Genomic DNA, 27,708 nt, shown 5'->3' with positions numbered 1-27,708 from the left:
ACTTCACAGAGATGAATCAGCAAGCATCAGTGATTTATTGATCCTGTTTAGCATTGATTATGTTAAACATTGATCATGTATAATTTCATTCCTGCCTTAAACCTTATCCAGTGATACACCACCAAGTTTCTCCCACTGTCAAGAATTTATCAACAGCCCACAAATCAATTTTTAAATGACATATTCAAATATTCTGAAGATCCTGCACAATTACCAAGATCATCGTGTTCTCAACATTCTAATGATGTTTTCAAGTGAGCACACTTCTCACACATCTGTCCCCTTACGTGTTTATTTTTACCATGAGAGTTATATATGCAAGGATGATTCCATTGTGGTGTTGGTTTAAGTGGTTTTTAGAAACTGCAATGATTCCAATGTATTATTTCGGTTTATTCAATTCCAATACAACCAAGTGGGAAATGTCCTGAGGCAGTGTTAGCTGCTGTGTTGCACTCACTGTAGCCGTTCACAGGATAGTAAATGACCATGAGCAGAATCTGATTCCCTGCCTGTGAAAGGAATGACTGTTAGTATTACCTCACTGCTGGTCCTCAGCTCTACCTTGACTTGAGCTCCTCCCTGCCCTAAAGTTCTGCCCTATCGCTGGCCACTCCCTCTCTCCACGCAGACCCACCTAGGCACACACCTACACTACCTGCTTCTAGACTCACTCGCCACTTCTCCTGGGAAATATGGCCCCTCTAATAAATCTTCTAACAATCTTTCTCCTGTGCTTACTTACCTCTGCGTAGTCCCCTGGGATGGTCGTGAAGGATTACAATGATCCTCAGGGTCCTTCTATCAGCAGATTTTATAGCAAGGGAAATTACAACCACAAAAAGGTGGCAACCTTTCATTGAATATTAAGTCTGGTTAAGCAAAAGCCATTCTTCGTGAAAGACACAGGCTGTGGCTCCAGCAGGCTTGGGTCTGAACCTTTGTCCTGTCACTTTACATCTTCCTCCCTAAGCCTCGGTCTTCACATTTCTGAGGTAGACAAAAGCCACCTGTGTCATGATGTCACCACAAAGAATGGAGGAGAAGAGCGGGCATGAGAAGAAATACGGACAGCCTTCCACCTAGAGCTAAGCACCAATGCCGTACTTCAGGCATGCGGTCCAGAACTGCTATTCACCAAACGCTGCATGCCACATTGGGTTAACTCAGAACTAAAAAAAGCTTGTTCCAACCATTCATTTGCTTATACAGTCACTCAATTATTCATTCAATACAACCTACCTCTGACCAGTAAATATTTGCTAAGCATATAAATAGGCAGGGCCTCTGGCTAGAGACTTCCACAAGGAGGCTGTTTGTATATTCTTCCTCCAACGGGCTGGGAATGCAAGAAGAGGAATGGTTATCATTACATTATCTTCAAAAGTAACAAGCTCCTGGTTTTGTTTAATGTTGGCCCCAGCCTTTTGCATGAAAAGAAAAGTCGGTGAGCTCACGCTGCTGGATCTGTTTCCAGAGGGATGTGCTTAGTGGCTTGCGTGTGACACAGCCAGAGGCAGGCTGCGTTACAGTGCTGTGGAACAGCTGTGCTGTGTTTATGTGTTTATCATTTTGGTGTTTGAGAACTATGTAAATACATGCAGACCCATGACAACCTCAGGATTTTGTTTCCAAATGTGCCATCGATGAATAATGGTACAGATGAGTAAAATCATCTAGACCACAATTTGGTGGAGAGTGAGGATGGGAATTACAATGTGTTTCCAAGTGCTCTCAGGGTAGGGGTCCGGGGTAAAATTTTCTATCCTTGTAAAATAATGCATCCAAATTGTGCCTTTAGAATATGTAGGATAGCTTTAGGATCAGACAACTGGCTTTTGTTTTGGAAGTGTATATTCAGGTCTCACCTCAGACATTCACAAGCAGAAGTGGCTTTCCTGATTAAGTCAGTCCCATGAAACGGCAGGAATCTTTATTACAGAGCACGTCCTCCTAATTCCCACCTTACAGCAGAGTTGCTCCCTCAGCTCAGTTCAAAGCTCTCTCAACCTAGCGTTCAGTCCCTCCATTTCAACCACTGGTAATTTGAGATAAATTCATCTAAGGCTGTCTGTGGTAGAGCCCTAGTGGTTTTGTCTCCTTCCAAATGATTCAATCTTTTGTCTTCAGCTGCTATCTGAGAGATGTGCAAAGGCACTCAGGCAACTATTTTTGTCTGTGTCCTAGAACCCAACAACTTCATCATAGAAGGTTGAAACCATGCCTGGTCATTTAGTCTGACTAGACCTTAAAAGATATCAAATGCAAATAGATTCTGGGAAATAAATCAACTTTAGGCCTTTTACTGCTGAAGGCTTAAAATAATTCCCAAAAAGGCTAATTATGGCTTTTTTTGCTCAGTAGTTGGGCTTAATAATAAGCACAAAACATATGGCAAAGATTGAGCTACATAATCCATCGTGGCCTTCTGTTGAGCAGCAGGGGCATTGATCTTAAAGGAAATTATATGCAGAAAGCTTACACATATTAATAGTTGTGGAGCCTACCATTGCCAGAAGCAAAAAGTGCTAACTTGGCTTCTAAAAAATAAATTCACCTCACTAGTGATGAAATGAACACAACAAAAAACAACACTATTGCTAACAATTATTCTTCAATATCATGAATTTGTCTCATCTATCAGATTAGTGGGAGATTGTTTTAATGTTGAAGATTTGATGAAGCAATCACATTTATCCTTCATGTTGAGAAGAGAAATATGGATGACCTTTTTAGACAGGAATTTGGCAAGAGGTATAAGGGACACAAAAGTATTCATATGTTTTAAGCCAATCCTATCACAATCTGAGTGTCTTAAAGAAACAATATAAACCATGGACAAAGACTGAAATATAAGAATTCTTGGGGCTCGGGAGTTTAGCTCAGTGGTAGATTGCCCACCTGGCGAGCGCAAGGCCCTGAGTTCGGTCCTCAGCTCTGGAAAAAAAAAAGAATTCTTACTGCAACAGCCCTTATAATAAAAATACACAGCGACAGGATGATCAAGCAAATGGTGTGCATCTACCACACTCTATGGGACATTAGTCAATCAGTGACAAATTTTCAAAGGCACAGGAAAATGAAAATAAGATCCAAACCAGTAGATGTGCCTTGAACCTTAATCATGTAAAAATGATATAATTAGAGAGGAACATATGTTAGTTTTCAAACTATAGAAATTCTGAGTTCCAGGTCATAGCAGAAATTTGTGTGAGGAAGAGATTGGAACACCCCACTTTTCTTTGGTAGAGCAACTAGTTAGGGTTTCAGGAAAGAGACACTAAGTGGAATGTCATAGTTAATGGACACTGGACACAGCAATGTTGGACACTCTATTGTAGGGTTTCCTTTATCAGACTGAAATTCCCTTATGTGAGCCTCAGTAAATAAAGTCTATTAAATGCTATGTGGCTGACTTGGGAAATAGAGAATAGGGGGTGTTGTCCCCTATACTTCACAACAAAGTAGACATAAATAAGCATTGGAAGTCCAGAGAAATATTTACAAGAGGTGTTAAGGGAAACATCATGGGACAGGCTCGAGCAAGAGGCCAAGGAGAGTTGCTGGATGGGCTAGAAGAACAAGTGCTCTTTTTCCCCAGGGTTCTCGGGAATTCCTAAGGACTCTTTTGCCTTGAGAGGAGCTCAGATCACTACTATTTTAACTTTAAAGAGGAAGGCTGCAAACTGCAAAGCATCTCTAGAACACACAGAAGGAAAAAGATAAAGGCAAAAATCCTTAAAAGAAATCAGTCCCAAATGCTCATTCATAAGAGGGGTATGGATGTAGTCATTTTTTCTTTGTGTGTATTATTGTTATTTTCACAATGACACTTGAAAAACCCTAGCCTTGTCATGTTTTTGTAATTCATATACATTTTATTATTTTTAACCTCCCTCTTTACAATTTCCATTGCTATTCCTCTCTTCTTCCATCTTTTTCTCCTTTTCTGTCCTCTCTGATTGTGAGTCTTGTTAGTCAGTCACATGTAGAAATAGCATTTTTGCCATAATTTATCTTTGGTGTTAAAACAACACTCAAGAATTAGAGCCTTGAGCTAAAAAAGGCCACACAAGAGGGAAAAGTCCTGAGCTCAAGTCTTAATAACAGCACAAAAAGTAAATCAACATTAATGGCAAACTGTCCTAAGCACAACAACCTTCCTAGATAGGAATATCACCTTCATTCATTCATGGACAAGGAGACTAGGATACAGAAGCATTCGCCAACCTACCAGATGCAGTAGCAAATAGCAGGGCTGAGATCTGAACCCAGGGATTGGGGCACCCAAATATACTCACATCTTGCCACTTTCTTTTATAGCTCTGAGAAAAATATAAAGAACACCAATCACAATGCTTGAACCTAGACCGCTTAGCATCTTGGCTCTTACGTTAAACAGAGGGAACATTCCTGTCCTCCTGAACGCAAGCATTTTGAAAGTGATGCAACATAGATGCCGCTGAGTGCATTGGAATCTTGGCAGCTATCCTCATGCCACACCTCCAGTAGCAGAAAGGCAGGTTCTAGGACTCTATTACTTGGACAAGTGATCTTAAATTACTTATATATTCTGACTCTAGTTCCTCAATCTATAAAATGAGAGTCTGATATCCAACCCATTAGACAATTTGCATATTCAAGCACTATGCTCAGCACACAATATGTTCTCAATTATTGTAACTTTATCATCCTATCAATTTATTACTAAACCTTATAGTCTCTGCTTTTAGAGGATTTATTTGTCCTTACATAGCTTTGACACTAAATGATCTCTACTATGGGTCAGCAATCTGCAGCCTATAGATTAAATCTGGCCCATGTTTTATTGGAATATAGCCATGCTCGCTCATTTACATATTCTCAACATTTTCATATAACAATAGCAGAAGTGACTAGTTACAGCAAAAATTCTATTGCCCAAAAAGGCTACAAAGTATTTATCCTTTGACGTTTGACTGAAAAAACCATATCAGTTCTTGCTAAAGGCAGACACACTGGTGATCAGATTTTACATAGATGCTTGTTTTTTATTTATTTTGTTGGCAGCTAAAATGAGAAGGCTTATCTTTTAAGTAAATATATAACATAGAACTAGAAAAGGGTATAATCATTTAAAAAACCACAAACACACAAAAATCATTTGCCAAGATATAAAATGCTTTATAAATTTCCCCATCATGCGTCCTCCTCTGTAGCTCTTCAGCTTTGCTTCAGAAGGCTTCTTTCCTAGCCACTGATACTCTTCTCAGAGGCACAATAAAGCTTGGTTCAACTCATTTGTTCATATACTTAGGGTATTGTCTGCCTTGCCCTGAGATGAATCAAAATGAAATATCATAGGTTTGGATTGGTTCCATCAATGGTGGAAGTTATGGCTTCCTGAATAAAACAGCAGTCTAGCAATCTAGACAGTGTCTCCAAAGGATATTAAATTAATCAGCCAAGGATTATTGTGTATTTTCCTGAACATCTGTGGGCTCTTTCTTTAGGATGTTTTAGATGGAGTTTCTATTATGAGAGTGTAGTGGGGAAAGCAGTATTGTTGTCATACAGCTGTCATACAGAGAATCAGGATGGGCAACAAAGACTCAGCATTCAGAGGTCCAGTGGATTCTCTGGGAATATGGATTCATGCTAGCCCAGGTGGAAAGCCCCTGTGCTATGCTTTGTTTAAGGATGGTTTAAGTTGAGAGGAAGAGAAATTTTGTTTTCCCTATAGTGTTCTTTCAAAATCAAATAGTAAACCTAAATCCCAGAACAAAAAAGAAGTGTAGACCCATTTAGAAAGACAATTGGGGAAGGGGGGGGTGTTGGAAGCAGCAGTCCAAAAATTGGTGGCAACTGTTCATGGTTTCATCAGAGTGAGGGATTTCCTCCCCCCAACACACACACCATTTAAAGTTCACATTGGGTAACAATGACCACAGATCCTAACCAACCAGGCCCTCTGGGGAATGCAGCTCAGAAGCAAAGAAGTGACTTGAGAAAAGTGGAGACAATTTAGTTTACTGTAAAAAGCTGTTGTGTCTCCAGCATCCGTCAAATTAATTGTGACAAAAATTACTTTTCAAGAAGAGTACTTAACCAGAAAGGCATACTATCAGGGATTCATTCAACAACATTCCATACAGAAAAGACAGTGAATGTTATTGCTTGAGTCAGAAAAAGAAAAGAGACTTTGGATGAGGCAGGCCTCAGCGTTCTGCGCATCTCTGCTACTCAGGATGGTAGAAGCTCAAAGAAGTTGCTTTCCTCCTCCTCACTCTCAGAGTGAGGGGTTACAGTTACACGAGTAAGGTAATGAGTACATTTCCTAGCAGCATTGTTACCCCCTCCTTTGTTTTTCTCCTACTATCCCTTCCCTCCCTACCTCCTCAATTCCTCCCTCCCCTGCGCCCACCCCCTCAAAGTTGTAAAGTTTGTTTTTAACATAGTGTCTTGTACAGACATCTCATTGTTACAATAGGCCAACCTGTATCCTTGTTTCTGCTTTTTGTCATTTCCCTTTCTCTCCCCAAATTAGAAAAATGTATATATAAGATGCAGGGCACCAGAATCAGGGACAACAGGGTTTACACCATGGGGGAAGAACATACCAAAGAAACAACAAAAATATCACATAGTGCATTAAAAACAACAGCAACAAAGAAAAACTGCTTGTGTCCCTATCTTGGGGTTCATTTCATTTCACTTAGCATTATCTTATATGGTCATATGTGCATAGCTTTTGACCTTTTCTTCTTGTCTGGTAAGATTATCCTCAACGTATACTAGTTGTTGCAAATAAGGGAAACCATGGGACCTATGTTTCTTTGGGTCTGGCTTATTTCACTTAATATAATTTTTTCCAAGCCTTTCTACTAACTAACAAATGGGGCAGTGTCATTCTTTCTGATGGAATCTTCTCAGATCTTTTAACCCTCCACTTCTACTTGTAGAAACATAACTCTATATATTCTCTGGGTACTGTTTTAATTTCAGTAATATGTTCTTCTTCTTATTTTCTCTGGGTTATTATTTTTACTATCATATTTTTATTTTTTTAAAAATCATACAAATCAAGCAAAGGTACAAAGTCCAGTTCTACCACTTTATTCCTCTGTCTGCTAGTTTGTCTGTCAGTTTGAGACAATAGTACCTATTTCAATTTCAGGAATAATATGAAACTATGGACAAGTGAGTAGACTTACAAGTTCACACAGGGTATCTTATCCAGAAAGAAACAAAATAAAAACTACCTCTGTGGTATGATATGGGTTGTGTGTGTGTGTGTGTGTGTGTGTGTGTGTGTGTGTGTGTGTGTGTGTGTGTGTGTGGTTATTTATGAAGATATCTTTTGGAGACTGCATTTCTAGAATTCGTATAACATTCTCTCCATTTCTCTCTATTATATCTCCCTTTCCCTTAATGTTGGAAAATTAAAATACTGGTTCTCCATCAGGATAAGAAAAAGGGAACAAACTGGGTATATTATAATTGTCTGGGGTCCCACACTCTTCCAATTCCATTACCAGAAGTCCCAATTCAATAGATCCAGAATGGGCCCTGAGGAAATTGGCTTGGAAATATTCTCCCGGTGGTTTAAATGGCTATACTTTTCACTCTATCCCTTCACCCCAAAGACCTCATTCACAAGATATCTGAGATCATAGATGCATACCTTTACAACTGTCTTAGCTTTGTGCCCAGGGGAACAACGTCTATCTATGGCAATCTTTCTGTATCAGGGAACTTCTAATATATCTAAGGGATCAGGACAGCCATTTGGGGTTGGGTTGAGAGTGAAATTGGAAATTGAGTTGAGTGTGAAATTGGGTATCCTTTGGGACCTCCTTTGGAATTTTCAAGCTAATTAGCTATTTTTATAAGTAATTTCCCCCTCTGACACAATCCATGTTTGCAGGTTTAATACTCAGATCCCACCAAACTCTCCACCAAATATTTCTGGCAGTTCTCAGAGATGACTCATTAGTGATTTCTCATAGTTTTCTTCTTTATTCCTGCTCCATCCTCCCTTGGCTCTTCCACATTTATCAAACTCTCTTGAGCTTCATGGGCCCGCCAGGACTTTGACAGGACTCTGTTGTTTCTGCCCACTTTGTTGGGTATCTGCAACTGAATGCCACCACCACTTTGGTTCTAATGCAGTTCCCCTCCCCCACTCAGCAAATCTCAGGCCTCTAGTGCTGTTGGAAGGTGGAAAAAATCTCCTTCTCCATTTAGTGTAAGACTCTCTTAGAGGAACATTAGAGCAATATGACTGTTAAATGGCAAAGGAGATACTAAGCATAATTTTTCAGCTGTGATGTGTTAGTCAAAGTGTCTGTTTGAATGGTTTTTTTTTTTTATTTTCTTAGCCATTTCTGGAATAAGAATTGTAAAGTAGGGAATTTTAAATATTAACCAATGAAGACACTAATTCTTACACATAGGTTAAAATAAACCTACACACACACACACACACACACACACACACACACACACACACACACACACACACACAGTGTCTGTATTGAACTGTTTCAAAGTGAAATACCACACTGGTGATATAGCAAACTCAGACATATCTCTTAGGAACAAATCTAAAAGACAAACATTCTGTTCTATCTGAATTACATTTCCCCTCCATGTATAAGGACTAGTAAGTTGGATCAGGCTTTTTTCTTCTTATAGTGTGAATTTTCTGAGAGCCATTTAGGGTTCAACAGACTGAGACACAGCTAACATCTTCCCAAGTTTGGCATTCCATTTACATGTAATTAATTCTTGTACTTGGGGTTTGAATTCACCTTGTACTTACTAGGCAGGTATCTGACCACTCAAGTTATACCCTGATCCCTGTTTTTCACTGATTAGAATGAGATGGTGTCTTGCTTTCTACCTGGTTCATGTCTGAGCCATGTTCTATTTGCTTTGGGATTCCTACCGTGTTGGGATCACAGGTGTGAATCTCCACATCCACCTCCCCTTTCATGGAGATGAAATGAAGTCTCACAGACACTTGTTTAGGCTAGCCTAGCACCACAGTCCTCCCAATCTCAATCTCTTACATATTTAGGGATGACAGATATGTATGCCATTGTGCTCAGCTATGGGCTGAGAAGGAGTTTCACACGCTTTTCTGCCCTGAGAGGCAGTTTCTAACCATGATCTTCCCTTTCTTAGTCTCCCAAGTAGCTAGAATTACAAATGGGAGTCACCAGTGCCAAGCTCCATCTTGAAAATTCTTTTATTTTTTTAAATTTTTATTAATAAGTTTTTATTGTGAAAATACCCTACAGAGGGGTTACAATTACATGAACAAGGTAATGAGTACATTTCTTATCAAGCATTGTTGCCTCCTCCTTTGTTTCCCCTTCTCATCCTTGCCCTCCCATCACCTCTCCACCCCCAGCAAAAGTTGTAAAGTTCGTTTTTCGACATAATGACTTGCTCATCTCATTGTTGCAATGGGTCCACCTGTATCCCTATTTAAACAATTTGTTTTTTCCCTTCCCCTCCCCAAATTATACCAACATCAAATACAGTGAAAACAGGGGTTAAACCGTGGGGGAAGGACAATTCTTGAAATTTTCCTACCACACTTGTTGCATGTGTGCTATCCTTTCTTTGTTTTTAATTAGACTTAGTTCCTCTCAAAAATTGGCCTTAGGTGGGGCACCAGTGCTCATGGCCTATAATCCTAGCTACTTTGGAGGCTAAGATCTGAGGATTGTAATTTGAAGCCAGCCCAGGCAGAAACATCTATGAGATTCTGATCTCCAAGTAATTACCAAAAAATCCAGAAGTGGAGGTGTGGGTCAAGTGATAGAGTACTAGCCTTAAGAAAAAAAAAAGCTCAGGGACAGTGCCCTTGTCCTGAGTTCAAGCCCCAGGACCAACACACACACAAATATTGGCCTCTTCAAAGGATTGGATTATTTGTCATATTTGAGGTTCAATGGCACTGAGGGTTTTACTTTAATATTGGAAGCTGAGCAGGGCTAATCACTCATTTCTCATTTATCAGTTCTAACCAACTTAGAATCAAGGAGTCAAATGAAGTCAAATGAAGAAGACATACTGCCAAAGCTGACTGAGTAATGTACAAAGATACTCTACTTCTTACTTAACAGTTTGAACTTAATCTGCAAATCAGTTTGGCTACAGAAATGCAAATTTCTCTTGAAGCTAAAGATCTAAAGCAGCTAGAGACAAGATCAGTCTATATATAATATCCCTCTGTGAAGTGAGGCAAGTTCAAGAGAAAAAAATAATGAATGGTTGGTGTGTCAGCCTTACCCACTAGAGACTGAATGAACACCAGACTCTCACCAAGCTCCTGCCTCAGGGTGTTGAGATAGGAGCAAAGGATATTTGAAGAAGCTGTTCATTTTTGATATACTTTTGATCAAACACTAGACCTCTAAGACATGCTTGTAACCTTCCCTCCCCTAATATTCACTCTCCCTAGATAAAGGACAAAATAGAGGCTTCAAGAAGGCCTACGTGGTTATCTGTACTAAGGGCACAGAAGTTTCAAGAGAGCAAAATGGTGTTAAACTCTTTTGGCTCCTTACCAACTTTCCTCTCTTTAGGCTAGAAGGTAAGATGGAGTTGAGTGAAAATCTCCTATTTGGAAAGTGCTTCTCCTTTCTTGAAACCTAGTGGACAAGGTGGTAAGCCTTAGGAGAAAAGGGACTAGAGCTGACCAGCTGACAGGCCTACTAATCTAGACTCTAAGTTAATGAAAGGAAAAAAGACTCGGTATAGTTCCTATGTCTGCACACTCACCCAGCACTAGCAAACCAGAAGTTTGAACCTAAAGACTAAGGGAATACAAAAACAAGTTAGAATTGCCAGTAATAACTCTTAGGGATTACATTCCTATAGAACCAGGTAGAACATCCCATTCAGAGAACAAGAGACTGTGTCATCTCTTTGCTTTTCTTGGAGACCAAGATTTGACTGTAGATGGGTCTTTACTAAAGCACCTGCTTAAGTTTCCAAATATACCCTGACTTAATTTGCATTACCCTCAATGATTGGCTCCTTCCCCAAGGGATGTGTGCCCTTTTGGTCCCTGCATACTTACATTGCAGCAATGGAGTTTGGATACATGCTTGATTGCTTTTAATACAACTATCAGTGACTATTTTGGAAGCCTGACAATTGCTTGTCAGATTCTTTGTTAATGGTCTAATGTTACAGTCTTAGAACTTATTAAGGAATGATTACCTCATTTGAAATATTAATTGTCTTGGACCTCCTTTATAGCTATCAGTATACAACTCTCTCAGAACTCTCACAAAATAAATGATACTCTTTAAATCCAACAGCTCTCCTGCACCATTAAGAAAACTGAGGACCAGGGCACTGAATCATTACCTTCCTGTGGATCTCACTTGAATTGTCAGCTTTGCCGGATTATTTGTCCTAGCTGTAATTTTTTCCCAGATTTTTACAATTGTTGCTTACATTATTATGTAATAATTTTATAATAATATGCACAGATTTTCATTGGATGAATACAATTCTGCCTCTTGGTCACTTCTTGGGGAGGTTGAGCATAGAAAGAAAAGGGAAAGGCAAATCATAACTGATTATAAACTGAGTCCAGTATTTACCAAAAAAAAGAAAGAAGCCTCTAGATTTTTTTTCTTGATAAACTTTCTGATGAAAATCCCAATTAATAACAGATAGTTCTGGGACTCTCAGGTGGCAGGTTTATTTTCCAAATTTACATTCGGAATTAGATTGTTTGATTTTATCTTTTAGTTATCTGATTTTTTTAAAAAAAAAGATTTCCTATAAAGACCATAAATTACTTGAATAACTTAAACTGGAAGAATCATCTGGTGTATAAAAGTTCTGGAGTTAGATATTTTAACTCAGCATAATTCACTGGAGATGCAGTCTAGCTGCTAGTGTTTGACTATGACAAATAAAATGGCTATGAACATCTATGCACATGTTTCTATGTGAATGTAAGCTTTTGTTTATCTGGCACAAATGCTCAGAATTTAATCCATAAAAACATTAAAGCATAGTAGGATGAAATCGCATATCTGATCCAGTTCTCACAATCAGCCTGGAAGTTTGGCTTAAACAATTGTAGTCATGGGAAAGTTGAAGAAACTGGAATTATCACCAGATATTAACTCATCAAAGTTACTGTGGAAGTAGATTTGGAAGCTGGAAGTCTTCATTCAGTAAGGCTTTGGCTTGACAGTTCTTTTAGAAGAGAAGGTTTCTTCCTACCTCTGAGGCTGATCCAAATGTTTGACATCTAGGACTTTTTATTTTAGTTTGAGTACTTATGTGTAAAATAGCCAAATTCTGAACACATTTAGAGGTCTATGATTTTGAAAATTGATCCCTATGTCTTTTTGCTTAATGAATGCAGCAGTCCAGTAACCATAGACAATCAGGAATGCATTAGCACCAACTGGGAAGGAACAGGAAATCTGCAAACCCCTCAGCTGAAGCTGACCAGCAGCCAGAAAGTTTTCCTTCCCATAAGCTGGAAAACAGCTGTTCCAAAAGGTTGTTTCTCCAAAGGCAAAAAAATCAACAACCCATGAACACTCTCTCCCTTCACTGAAGTGATTAACACCTGGCCAACAGCAAGACCATGTCATATGTCTACTCACTAACAAAAAGAAAAAATAGCATGCTAAACATCCACCTGGCTATAACTCAGAAAAAACAAAAACTGGAAACCAAGAACACCCAAACTCTAAGGTTTATTCTATTCTCGTTTGACTGGTTCATTTTATTCAGATGGGATGCTCGGTGTTTGTATTTTGTCAGTGTTTATGGAACAGGAGATTTTTTAAAATCATGACTTCAAATTAGGATTGAAAACAAACCTAAAAATGTTTAAGTGCATCAATTCCCAAATGCACACTTTAGAAGATAGGAAGCCAGTCCAATTTAACAATATGCCAAATAGGTAAAGTATTTCATCTTAGAATTAAACTCCTCAACAGTAAAAAAAGAATTTTATTTGTTAATTCAGTCCATTGCAGGCAGGAATCCAAACCCTGAATCTACCACTTCCTACAACTAATCAGATGAAATGAATCTTCCACTGTCCTAGATACTTGTTTGGCTTTCTATATGAATAGAATTGAGCAATGAGAATGGATTGGGATTTCAATATGTCATACAAATAATTCTGAAAACAGCAATCAACATAGGGCTACATATATCAAAGAGATTAAACCATTGGTTCTGCGTAATGATCCTGTATGTGCTGTATAATGATCTCAATTTTACAGAAAAGGAAACTGAGGTTTAGAAAGACGGGAAGAAAATTACCTAATATTTCCTAGCTTTTAAGTGATGGACATAGCATGTCTGATAATAGTGTCTAATTTCTAAACCACATGATCAGCCCTTCACTCACATTTACATTAGGAAGCATTTTACTATTTTTAATATAACACAGTCCATTGTTAAATGCTATTCTTCTTTGGAAGAGATGATATAAATGATCTTTTCAATCACTAATTCAAGGATCTATTAGTTCTTCAGACTTTATAACTTGGTAGAAATTTGAGAGAAAATGTTTCAAGGAGACGAGATGTGGGAAGACTACAGGGTAGAGAGGATAATAAGAAGTTTGGAGGTTTTACAAAAACATTGTAATGGGGTCCTTATGATTTCTGAAATGTCTGCCATGATACACTTTTATCCTGCCCCTGTAAAGCATCTACATTCATCCAGGACTGGCCTACCCACTGTTCTATTCTCCTGGACCATAATTAAATTCACTAGTATTGCTAGGAAACAATTGTGCACATTTCCAGCTAATTCTTTGCTTTTCACATTTTGCAAAGATCTAGTCTTCTTGCCTCTTCTTTTATTCAATAATTTTTTAGGCATTAGAAACACATTGACAAATTAAAAGGATGGATGGTGTAGAGATTACAAAAGCTGAAGATCTTCTAAGGCTCAAACACTATGACAGGGCTGGATGTCCAAGACTATATTCAATGTTCACAGCACCCCTCCAAGAAACAATATTATTCCCCTTTTATAAAAGAAAAAACCAGCCTCCAGAGCCTCCCCATAGTCTCACACCTCCACATTCCAACTTCCATTTTCCTATCACTATACAATGAAGTAATTGCACTACAAAATAAGTGTCTAAGAACAAACATCTTATTAAGACAATACCCAAAGGGACTAGAAATGAATGTATCTTATGCATGTTAGCACTGGATATTAAAAAATGGATACATTAATGAAAGTGATAAGAAATAGCTGATAGTCTGATATTCTTTATATAGTTACTCTTTTTTGGTTTGTGTGTGTGTGTGTGTGTGTGTGTGTTGGTGCTGAGGCTTGAGATCAGAGCCTTCTGCTCTCACTTGGCTTTTTTTGCTCAAGGCTAGTGTTCTACCACTTCAGCCACATCTCTACTTCCAGGTTTTTGGGTAGGTTTTTAGAGATGAAAGTCTCACAAACTTTTCTGCTCAGGCTGGCTTCAATCATCAATACTTAGAGCTCAGCCTCCTAAGTAGCTAGGATTACAGGCCTGAGCGACCAGTGCATAAGTATAGTTACTTTTTCAGTCATATAAACCCTTGGCCCAGGAAAAGAAGGTGCAGCACCACACACCATGGGTCTATGGGGCTGCACTCGAGAACACAGGGAATTACCAGGGCCATGGGAGGCAGGCTTTGTATTATGCATAAGCTGAGGTGCCCTGAGGTTTCCATGGTAGAATGTGTTTGGCTTGTCTGAGAAATTTCACAAGCTGTCAGACGCCTACTCAGGTATAACTGGAAACTATACCTGGTCCTTTGGAAAGGTTTTTTCTTTCTTTTTGTTGTGATGGGGTACTACAGAAATTAATCCACATTAGCAGAAAGGAAGGAGAACTTATGGTTAGGCCATCTGAGGGCTTCCTGGTTTTCTTGAAATGTCAAGGCAAACATAATATTGGATCTTAGTTTTTCTAGTCTCATACCACAGTAGGACACATCAGTAATAAAACAAACAAAAATAGAGAAGGAACGATACAAGTCCTGTTTCTGCTCTAGAAGTAAAGAAAGGTGTACGTTCCTTCTTTTATACCTCTTCCTGAAGCCTTGGAAAACACTATCCTTTCTGATAAATGATCACAATAATAAGACACATAGTATTATTGGTTAAGAAAGTCAATTTTATTTGTCAAATGTTTAAAGCTTTTATTAATTTATCAGATATTTATAGAAAAACTAAATATATATCTTTTTCTTTATCAGGATTCTTTTGTTTTAGATAATAGAACCAGTCTCATTGAGATTAGAAAAGGAAAACAGAGAATTTGTTGGACTGAATTTGAGAAGCGCTGTAAGCCAAAAAGTCTTAAAGAACTCAAATGCCAGAAGGATACTAATCAGGTCTGTAGACCATCACTGCAGAAGCTGCTGAATACTGTACTGGGGAGCATCGAAGACATGAGCTACTGGTCTAACATTCAAATTCTGTCATAGTCTGAGTCTTGCCCAAGGAAAGGTGGACTTATTGATTAAAAATCCTAGTGAATGTGTAACTGGTGATGGATGGTTCCTCAAAGCAAAATCAAATGGCCATTTACCCAAAGAAAGGGAAGGCAAAACCAAAAGCAGATTGAACTATCTAGAGATAGGTCATTCCTTTACATGAATTGGAAAAAAAATGTTTTTCTGGTACAGAGGAATCATATTTTAACCCACTCATTTGGTTATCCTCTCTACTGTGCACATTTGCATTTGTGTATTTGTTTTTGTGTGGCATTAAATGAAGTACTTTTAATACCTGGTCATAGCTTAGATTTATTATGGATTTTATCCTCAAATAGGCTAATGTTTTTTTAGCTGTTACCCCCATCAAGTATCTCAGAAGAAAGGGCTTTTTCTTTTTCCCACAAAGAAGAAGCTATATGAATAGATCAGAGGAAACTCAACATGTAAAGGATTTTTAAAAACTACTTAGGGAAAACATATTATTTAGAAAATTCAGTGGTATACTCATGGCAATAAAAAGCTAGATGCACCCACAGAAAATATACTTCCACACCTAAGAAAATTATAACTAGCACATGCACTTACAAATGAATATGTGACAGTTCAAATTACAAATATGCAACCCAGATGTCAGCGGAAACTCCACATTCCTTCCCCTCCAAAGATTTCCTGAAGAATTCCAGAGATTTCCATCCTCAATGTCACTTTACAATCTTAGCTTCTGCTACTCTAAACTTTTATTTTCACTTTTATTTCCACTCCACAATTGTTGCCTTTGCTCTGCTCTGTACTAAATCAGCAATACTCCACTTATGAACAAAAATAAACAAAAGTAAAGAGGCAGTCTGAACACAAAAGACTAACCTCAGACTTTGGAGAGTAGAAGAGGAGTCACATCAAAGAGAGCTCACAGGTTAAAAAATATTCGTTAAAAAAGATTCTTCATCAGGTTTGAAGAATTTAGGCCACTGCCTTCTGCCATGCATTTTGCCTTTCTCCTTTGTTTGCTTACTAATAATTTGCTCCATGCTATCACGTAAAGCAATCCGTCTCTCCTTGGGGCCGCTCTAGGCCTCTCTTGACACACTGAAACAGTCACCAGCTGTTAGACAGCGGGTGATCGACTCCCCCATCAGTCTCTACCACAGGACCACTATAAATATTTTTCCATTCATTCTTGGAGGCTTAGAGGGGGGCAGAGATTGCTATAATTAGCTTGCATTTTAAATAACTTCTTTTTGGCTTTATTACAACTCTTCTGTGAAGGCTCATGAAGGAAGAAAGACTGTGATCTTGAAAGATGAGAAAGATCTGGAGAGAAGGGTTATAATTTGAACTGTGACCATGACTTTAAAATACAGAGATGGAATTTAAACCTAACACTTTAGATTAATTTTTTGAGCTAAATGAAAACATCTCTTTTCTAAGTCTTATCAAAAATGTCATATGATAAAAAATAAGAAAAATAAATTCTAGGAAAAACATGGGATAACCCAAGGCAAATAAAAAAAGTTCTGGAAAATATAAAACATGGAACATATCCTCCCAAGGCTGAAAAGTATTCAGAAAAGGGGAGGGAGAGAAGAGGGAACAATAAAGGAAGAAAGGAAGGAAGGGAAGAAGGAAGGAAGGAGAATTATGGGAGGAAAAGAGGTATGTTTCAGAAAAGTATTTTAGAATGTTAAGAGATGGTAGGAATTGGGGCTGGCAAGGTGGCTCAGTGGTAGAGTGTTTGCCTTGCATGCATGAGACCCTGGGTCCGATTCCTCAGCCCCACATAAATAGCAAAAGCCAGAAGTGGCTTTTGCTGTGGCTCAAGCAGTAGAGTACTAGCCTTGAGCTGAAGAGCTGAGGGACAGCACCCAGGCCCAGAGTTCAAGCCCCACGACCAACAGAGAGAGAGAGAGAGAGAGAGAGAGAGAGAGAGAGAGAGAGAGAGAGAGAGAGAGAGAGAGAGAGAGAGAGAGAGAGAGAGAGAGAGAGGAGAGAGAAAGATGGTAGGAATTAAAAGAAGAACTGGCTAGGGGACAGAAGGCTGGGTGAATAATTAGAGACCCACAGAACAGCTAAACCAGTCACCTCTCTCAGAATTGCCCTCTCTGTTATTTTCAGGATACTGTAGAAAAATCAAATAACATTCCCAAGATGGTTGTTAAAACTAGAAAAGCAGGAAGCTCCTTAGTAATATATGATCACTGAGAAATTTCCAATAACAAAATAAGTGAGTTGAATAACTTTACTTGTTGTACATCTCTTCTTCTGTCTCCTTCATCAATTGCCAAAAGAATGCTTCAGAACTAGTCATGTCCAAAGAAGCAGGTATTTTTCACCTAGGCTGTAGAAGTTTACTCAGCATACAATTTAGGTCCAGACCTTTGGCAAATGTAAACATACAATCAACAATCATTGGAAGAAAACAAATAGTGTAGGAAAGAGGGAGCAAACACAAAGCACAAGAATGAATTCCTGGAGAAATAGAGTTAATAGAAAAACTAAAAGAGTTGGACATGTATCATACCACAGAAACAACAGAAGGTTGTAAAAAATGATCTACTAGAATCCTTGCAAATTAAAAATATGATCACTAAAATAAATAACAGATTGACCAAAGAACCAAATTTATATGACAGAAGATAGAATTAGTAAATGAAAATATATAGCCAAGGAAATATCCCAGAGAATAGTAAAAATAAATCTAACAATAAGTATAATATTGAGACAGAAAGGGCAGATGCAATAGATCCGATATTCATCTACCTGGAATTTTAGAAGGGGAGAACACCAGTGGGAAATAAATAATTCTATGAACACATGAAAAATGCCCTACATCATTAATCATTAGAGAACTGCAAGTCAAAATCACAGGGAGATACTATTCCTTAGCTATTGGAATGGCTATTGTTTAAAAAATTAAATAGAAAACATTTCCAATTCTACAAGATGTGGAGAAATATGCATTGCTAGTGGGAATGTGTGAGTGCTCCCACTATGGAAAACAGTATGGTGGGTCTTCAAAAAAAATCAAACAGAATTATTAATGTAACCCAGAAATTATGCTTCTTTGTACATGCATAAAAGAATTAAAGGCAATGATACAAACAGCTTTTTATACACCAATGTTCATAGCAGCATAATTCACAATGGCCAAAGGTAACAAGAACCTAAATTCCATGGACAGATGAATGAATAAGCAGAATGTGGTATATACATATAATGAAATAATATTCAGCTAAAAAGAATCTTGAAGACATGCTTATATAAAACAAGGCTAACACAAAAGGATAAATACAGTAGTCAAAATCATAAATACAAAAGTAGAATAGTAGTTAGAGGGGACAGACAAAGGGAATTGTTGTTTAATGGCATAGAATGTCAGTTTGAGTTTATAAAAATTAATTGAAAGGAGTATTAGGGATATCTGTGCCTCAATATTAATGTACTAAATGCCACTAGATTTATTGAATGATCAAAAATTTCTGAATCTATATTTCACCACAATCAAAATATTTTAAAGTAAAACATTTTATTGCTTTTTATTTAAGCAAAAACAGGTATTTTTAAAAATAAGACAGTGGAAATGTCATTGAGCTGAAAAACTTTCAGACTGAAGGACTCTTGTAGTGCTGAGCTGAAATCATTTTAAAAGAAATAAACCTAAACACATCATGGTGAATTTTCTGAACCTTAAAAACTAAAGGGATAATCCTAAAAACAATGAGAAAAGATAATTTACTGTTATGGAGTAAGTATTTGTATCCATGTCCCAATTCACACGTCAAAATCCTAATCCCTAAGGTGATGGTATTAGGAGAAGGGCTTTGGGGCAAAGATCCTCTCTTTAAAAAAAAAAAAAAAGAGACCCAGAGAACCTCCACACCCCTTCTTACTATGTGAAGACATACTGAGAAGACTGTCCACAACATGTAACAAATCTGTTGGCATCTTGATCTTGCACTTGTAGCCTTAAAACCTATGAGAAGTAAGTTGTTCCTAAAATAGCAAGTGAATTTTGTCATAGTGGCTCAAGCTAAAACATTTACACAGAGAGGAGATAATGTTGGCGTCTAATTATGATAAGATAGAAAATAAGAGCATGCTTATGATTTCTGAAGAAAATTATTGTGAGTCAGAATTCTTTCTTCAGCAAAACTGTCATTCATATATGTCTGGGAGGGAAGTTCTCAGTTTACCCTTTTTGAATCTTCCCTACAGCAATTATGAGAAGATGTAATGAAATGAAAACTTTATTTCAAACACAGAGCAAATTTAAGGAATAATAGGAGTATTAGTTATTTAAATAATAATTGGTGATAGATATGACTACAAAAATATTATACTTTCACCAGTCATTAGTGTTCACATCTATAATCCTATCTACTCAGAAGCTTGAAATCTAGAGGATTGACACTGGAGGCCAGCTAACAGAAAAATCTGTGAATCTTCATCTCCAAAATCATTAGAAATGAAGATGGGCTGGAGGAGTGGCCCAGGTATAGAGCACTTGCCTTACATGCATGAGGCCCTGGGTTCAATTCCTCAGCACCACGTAAGTAGAAAAAGCCAGAAGTGGCGCTGTGGCTGAAGTGGTATAGCACTAACCTTGAGCTGAAGAGCTGAGGGACAGCACCCAGGCCCAGAATTCAGGCCTCACAACTAACAAAAAACAAACAAAAACAATAACAACAACAACAGATCTAGGGTTTTCAAAGTTGGAAAAGACAGCTCTAAGTGAAGGAATGTTCTAAGTGCCTCACAAGTATTAACTGACTAAAGCAGACATGCAATCTTTCAGTAAATATGAATAGGTTAAATTAACTCATAAGAGATTCTTCTATTTCAAGATGTGTTAAAACAAAGGGATAAAAGGAGAACAAGAGAAAGCAAACCTTAAAATAATGACTAAAATTTGCTGAAACATCAATGTAGAAACATCACATTAAAACAAAACCAACAGCCAAAAATAAGGGCCGAATTGGCAATAGTATGATTGAGCAAGGTAACATTCAAGTGCAGTAAAAATTAAATGGCAGAAAAGAACACTCTAGGGTATCTTAATGGCCAAAGCACTAAACCATAAAAGCAGCTTCAAGAGAACCAACCTATGAGCTTTGGAGTAATATCAAAACCTGTGAATTCCAAACAACCAGATTTGAACTGATTAAAGGTACCGAAAAGGGAAAGAAAATTGGGGGGGAGCAAAAGAAATTGCCTTATTCATGGTTATAACTGGACAATAGGAAGACGACTGTCCAACTGAGGGTGGAGAAGGAGATTGAGGAGGAAATATAATTAGAAAGATGGAGCCAGTTAAATGTCAGGTGAAGAAAGGTGATGAAGAATAAAACTGATGTGACCTGAGGTGATCTTTGAGAAGATAAATTGCACATCAGCATATAAGACTGGCTGGTGAGAAAGCACAATATTGGCGATGCTGGCCAAAGTGTGTCCACACTCAATAAAGTAGGTTCTCATATTACATTTATGTTCTTAGACCATCACAAAGAAGTTGAATTCAATTATGTGCCTTAAAGCCCTCTGAAAATTGAGGTGCTATAAATATGTAATACTAATATTAATTATTCTCATTCATTATATAGTATTATACTTAAATGCTTCGAGTTGCTAAATTATGATCATAAATTGGTATCTGTAATCTTGAACCTGAAGGTAATTGGGAGCTTTGAAGAATTTGATCAAAGTGAATTCTTTCAGAATGTACCTAAGAAAAACCAGTGGATGAGCAACTGTAGAGGCCATCCAAGTCATTTGTTTTGCCTTCCTTTCTTTGTACCAAGTCTCACTTTTCTCTGCAGGAAAAGGTTAGGGGAAGTATGGAAAGGTGCTATTGGCTAGGAGGATGTTGTCTTCTATGAGAGAATCTGCTTTCTTACTATATTAATTATTTGTTGTGATATTAAATTAATTCTGAGAACATTTTCAACACCAACTTCCCCCCCCCTCCAATACTGGTGATCGAACCCAGAGGTGATGCTTACTAGGCAAATGCTCTGTTACTATGCTACATTTTTAGCCTTTAATTTTTCTTATTTTAAAATAGGGTCTCACCAAGTTGACAAAGTCATTTTCAAACTTTCTATATAGCCCAGATATGCCTCAAACCTGTGATTCTTCCTACAAGAGCCTCCCAAGTAGGTATGATCAAAGACTGCTTCCATGCCTAGCTGATACCTTCATTTTAAAGGAGATATGAGTCCTGACTGTAGTGTTTAGGACACAGAGTGGCAGCCAATTCCACTGCCTTCAGAAACTGTTAACAATATACTCTCCTCGGCACCAGCATTAGTTGGAGGAAAGCCAAGATGGAGATGATCCCAACAATAGGTCATGCAAAAACACATTGCTCTTTAGTTGAGGAGTACATTCATTTCCTCTCTTTTCATGAAGCTAGGTCTTTCTAATTCTTTACTCTCTGAATTAATGTTCAGAGCAATTTTCTATCCCTGGCCACACACTAATTTGTAATGGGAGAAATAGCCCAGACTAGTTGGCAGTGGAGCATAAACCTGGAATTAACCATTTGCTAGTGATAATTACAAATGGATAACTCACAAGCATAGACAGTTCTTAAATATATATTTTGTGCTAGAAGATGATTGCACCATTTATATGATTTTTATGATTGTGGGGTGTGTGTGTGAGAGAGAGAGAGAGAGAGAGAGAGACAGAGACAGAGACAGAGAGAGAGACAGATAAAGATATTTTATAAAAATCTTTGCTAATGCTTTAGCACTTTAAGGGCATTAGTAAGGTCTTGCTTTTAGAAATTAAAGTAACTATCTTTAGCCATATTTTTAGCTTTGAAAATGTGAAGACTTTCATCTTTAAAGGTAAAAATTTAATCATAATCTTTAAGTAGAAAAAATTATTTTAATGTCACATATGAGATTCATCATTTCTCAACTAGTTTTGCCCAGAATTATAATATTTAACTAATAAGTTTTGAGGGAAGATAAACTGTTAATTATTAAATTGAAGTTTTATCATAGCTTCAAACCTTATCACTAGCAACAAGAGTGGAAATATAGACAAGGTTAATTATCTTTCTGGTTTTACCAAGCACCATTCTGAGGTACTACAGACAGCTATTAAGATAGATATCATTTAATAGATATTAGTTATATATAATTGCATATAATATAATACAGAATATAATATAATTTCAAATAATTTACTTATTTTCTAAAATATTTATAAACTGACAGTAGAAATAATAAAAATGTATATACAAGCTGGGCACCAGTGGCTCACTCCTGTAATCCTAGATACTCAGGAGGCTGAGATCTGAGGATCACAGTTCGAAGCCAATCTGCGCAGGAAAGTCTATAAGAATATTATCTCTAATAAACTACTCAGAAAAAGCTGGAAGTGGCACTGTGGCTCAAGTGGTAGAGTGCTAGCCTTGAGCACAAAGAGGTTCAGGGACAGTACCTAGGCTCTGAGTTGAGCCCTGAACTGGGGGAAAAAATGTATATACAGTAGCATTTTCCGGCTGAGTAAGGGTAGGTGAATGTGTTCCACACTCCAGGTCCAAAGATGAGACAGTTATTGATATTTGGCAATAGCAACCAATTTGTCAAAACTTTGTATTGAATATTAGTGCCATTTTATCCAGCTATTGTTTATCTGCAGCCCACACACCTTTGGAGAGTATGCCTGGCACCAACTGGCAGGGACACTGGAGCAAGGTGTCCTGGCCAATCTGACGGTGAGGGCAGATTGAGACAAGGTTAAAATCTCACCAAGCCTGAGTCCATCCTATTCTCTCTCCTGCTTTTGGATGTATGGACTGGAATAGCACCTGTAATCAAAGATGCTGACACTTTGAGTCAACATCAAAGTCAATTTGGGGAAAATTTCCCAAAGGCAGGTACAGCAGGAGAAGAGATCATATGGCCAAAGGAAAGAGAGAAAAGAAAGGTGAAGGCAACAGAGAATTCACAGATAACTTTCTGGCTCTGTAAAATGCTTCCATACTTGCTAGAACTGGACACCTTCAGATGCCTTTGTATCCTCACAATTGATGTCTCTTTAATTGGCCCAATTTCAATAGTTTTTTGTAACCATGCATAAGTAACTACTCAACCACTATGTTAATTTTCAAGAATTCTAGAAGTGGTACATTTTCCTGCCAGAATTTCAGAAGCAGGCATGCAAATCTGACTTAAGAAATGTCATTGTCTCATTATTGGTTTAAATCGCAAACCAGTTGAGAAAAGCAGTGGGCAAGCATTATTTTTTTACATCATCCCTCCTTAACTTGCTCTACTTGAAACTATACCTGCAAAAGTTGTCAGAATTGTTTTTCCTTTGAAGGGTAGTAATTTTTAGTGGTAGTTGGATTTGAACTCAGGGCTTCAAGTAAGTGCTCTAACACTTGAGCTATGCCTCCAGACCTTTTTTGCCTTGTCATTTTTAGATAGGGTCTTGTTTTTTTTGTTTTTTTGGTTTTTGGGGTTTTTTTTTGCCAGTTGTGGGGCCTGAACTCTGAGCCTGGGCGCTGTCCCTCAGCTCTTCAGCTCAAGGCAAGCACTATACCACTGGAGCCACAGCACCACCACTTCCAGCCTTTTCTGCTTATGTGGTGCTGAGGAATTGAACCCAGGGCCTCATGCATGCAAGACAAGCACTCTACCACTGAGCCACCCTCCCAGCCCCGGGTCTTGAATTTTTGTTTGGCTGGCCGACCTTTGCTTCTTGCTTAGTTAGGATGACAGGCAGCTTGTCCTTTTGTGTTTTCTGCTGGTATCGGGGCGTAGTCTCTTGCTCAGCTTTCTTGCTCCATGGCTAGAACTCTACTACTTGAGCCGTGTCTTTAAGCCAGCCTTTTTTTTTTTTTTTTTTTTTTTTTGCTTGTTAGTTGGAGATGGAATTTTAGTGAATTTTCTCTACAGGCAGTCTTTGAACCTCTAATCCCCAGGTATCTGCTTCTTGACTAGCAAGGATTATATGCATGAACACTGGACCTTACTATCAGTTCGTTCTGAAATAAGGTCCTGGTAACATTTTTGCCTAGACTGGCCTTGAACTGAAATTCTCCTATCTTTTCCTCCCAAGTAGCTGGGATTACAGGCATAAGCCACTGTGCCTGCAGTGGTAATTTTGACATAAAATAATTACTAAATGAAAATTCTTTGATCCACTGTGATTTGGACAGACTATTAGGGAGAGAGGAAAAGAAAAGGATAGAGAAGATGGGCATGTGCTCCACCACACAACAGGAAAGTCAAAAGTTTCTTAAATTATAGACCTAATCTATTTCTAAAGTTATACATCGCTTAATGTATGTTCTAATATGAGTAATAAGCATTTCTTTTGACCTATTTAAACAAGATTCAAAGAAGAGTTCAAGCCAAGAAGACTTGAACCACTGAATAATGAAAGCATTTCAGAGTTGGGTACACAATTTACGAACTAAAGTCAGTAACACTGAGATCAGAAGATTTAAAAAAAAAATCTAGGCAGGAAAGGTGAAGATGTAAAAGACTTCTTAGGTTAATACTAGAAAAATCTAAATCACATGACAGTTGCACTGGTGGTACAGTAGAAGAGTGAGAGATGCTAGAACACTTCAAGGGATTTCAGTGGCACAATTATTTTATGGATGAGCAGCAAGCTATAGCAGCTGCTGCCATAAATACTGAATCTAGATACTGGCAGGCAAAAGGGAAGACCTGCCTCAAACCTGGTGGCTTATCATAGAAGGGGATAACTGAGCTATTCACAATGATAGAGGGAAGTCAGGGTAGGCTGGGCTCTGAAAGGCCCTTAGTATGGGGAGGAGAAGGGGAAAAAATTGTTTAAATATGAATACAGGTTGGCCCATTGCAACAATGAGATGTACAAGACGCTATGTGGAAAAACGAACTTTACAATGTAGGCAGGGGTGGGGGATGTAGTTGTGGAGGTGGGAGGGAAGGGATGGTAGGGGGAAAATAAAAGAGGAGGAAACAAGGCTTAATAAGAAATGTACTCATTACCTTGCTCATGTAATTGTAACCCTCTGTATGGTATTTTTACAATAAAAAAAACTTACTAAAAACTTATTTAAAATTTTTTTGAAATAATAATTCTGTCCATCCATCCTTTCTTTCCTTTCAGGATTTTTTTTCCTCTGAGAAGAGGTGGGAAAGTTATATTAAGTAATAGAAACTGGGGTAAATAGGACATTAAATTTAAAATGATGTTAACCTAACTAGAATTTGGACTGTTCAATATTTTAGTGTTGTTATGGATGGTCTAGTCTTCAAATTCCATCAATATTTTTCATTTTTTACTCCTTTAAAAATATACATAATATTTACTGTTATTGTAAAGGTGATCTACAGAGGGGTTATAGTTACATAAGTCAGGTAATGAGTATGTCTCTTCTGGAACAGTGTCACCCCTTCCCTCATTCTCTACTAATTCTACCCTCCTGTCCATACCCACAAGTTGTATAGTCTTTTTCAATAGTGTCTAGTGAGTATCACTGCTGCATTTGTTCACCCTTTGTCCCACCATTTCTGTACCTCCCTCTTACTCTCCCCCAAACAGATAAATTTATAAACAAGACAAAAGGTACAGAAAACAAAAGCAGCAACAAAGAAATATAACCTCTTATTTTCATTTCTTGGAGTTCATTTCAGTGATCATATGCATATAGCATATATATGCACCTCATAGGCACATATGCACATAGCTATTGAGCCTTTTTGATCCTCTCCTAAGAATATCTTCCTTTGTTCTCAGTGTCAGTGTCTAGAGAACTGTATAATTTATCATGGCCAGGTATATTTCTTGTCTTTTACCATGTAGATTTATAGGCATATTCTCGTTACCACAAATGAAGGAAACCATGCAGCCTATGTTTCTTTGGGTCTGTCTTAACTTCATTTAATATAATTTTTCCAAGTCTTTCCAATTCCGTACAAATGGTATATCATTCTTTCTGATGGAAGTTTACTCCTTGCTTGACTTTTTACTTTCAAAGTATTCCTTCTCAAAAAGAATTGGGTCTTTCAGCTCTTTCTGTTGTAATTTACTGGAACCTATTTGGTAGTAGGCCATGGAGGATGTGAAGTGTTCTATACTCTTCTGAATTGGACTTATCTCTTTTGCAAGTGTTTCTCTGGTGGGATAGGTCTATTCCCTCTTCTTGTCCCCACTCCTTTCTCTGATTACAACATTCCCAATGTACAGCCTCACAGCTTTGCCCCCATTGACTCTGATTTTCCCTCTTACATGACGTAAGGCTAGAGAGTACTCAAGTGGGATGGAAGTCCCTCTCCTAACTAAGATCGTTTCTGGCAAGATCTCCATAGAGAATTTGCCACTGTTACAGAGAATGCTTTTGGTGTGATTCATGGTGATTTCATATCCCCTCCCTTCCCAGAGCCACCAGGAGTTTTTTCCTTGGCTCTTAATGTGAGAACCAGATGGAGTTCCTGTACATAACAGTCTATGAAGGTGCAGAGTCCTCCTAACACTGCTTCCCAAGAGTCTCATGCCAGTTCACACTCCAGAAGCTTATCAAAATAACTATGGAAGTGGTTTCTTATAGTTTATAGCTTACGGAACTTCTGCTTCAAATAAGCAGATCTATGCTATTCATCAAGTTACAAAACACCTAGGAATAAGTAACAAAGATACACGTGCTTTCTAGATCAAAAATTCTAAGACACAGCTGAAATTTTAAAAGCATCCAAATAAGGAGAGCCATATCATGGCTATAGACTGGAAATTTCAATAATAGGAAAATATTGATTACTCTTATACTAGTTCCCTATGGCTGCTGTAACAAATTACCACAAACTTATGGACATAAAACATATTTATTATCTTTCAACTCTGTAGCTCAGGAAATTTGGTGAATCTCATAAAATCAGATGCCAAGAGTAAACCTCTTGAGGACTTTGGGGGTAAATCCATTTTCTTTGGATGATACTTTTCCTACACAAATATCTGTCCATGTTCAAATCCAATAGTAGCATGTAAAGTTCTCATGTCCTTCCACATGTATGGTCTTTATGATTACACTGGGTCCATGCAGGTAGGTCAGGGTATTCTCCCTATTTGAAAGTCAGCTGAGGAGCAAGCTTAAGTTCATCTTTGTCATATACTTAAAATCTAACAGATTTAGGTAGACATGTTTGGCAGGGGGCAGCAGGAAAAGAAAAAATTATCCTATTACTTTCTTTGAACAATCTTTGTAGCTTCAACGCAATTC

The sequence above is a fragment of the Dipodomys merriami genome, unplaced genomic scaffold (assembly GCF_024711535.1).
Source record: "Dipodomys merriami isolate MVZ:Mamm:240054 unplaced genomic scaffold, mDipMer1.0.p SCAF_49, whole genome shotgun sequence".
In the NCBI taxonomy this organism is placed as follows: Eukaryota; Metazoa; Chordata; class Mammalia; order Rodentia; family Heteromyidae; genus Dipodomys; species Dipodomys merriami.
This window is presented reverse-complemented; position numbering follows the sequence as displayed.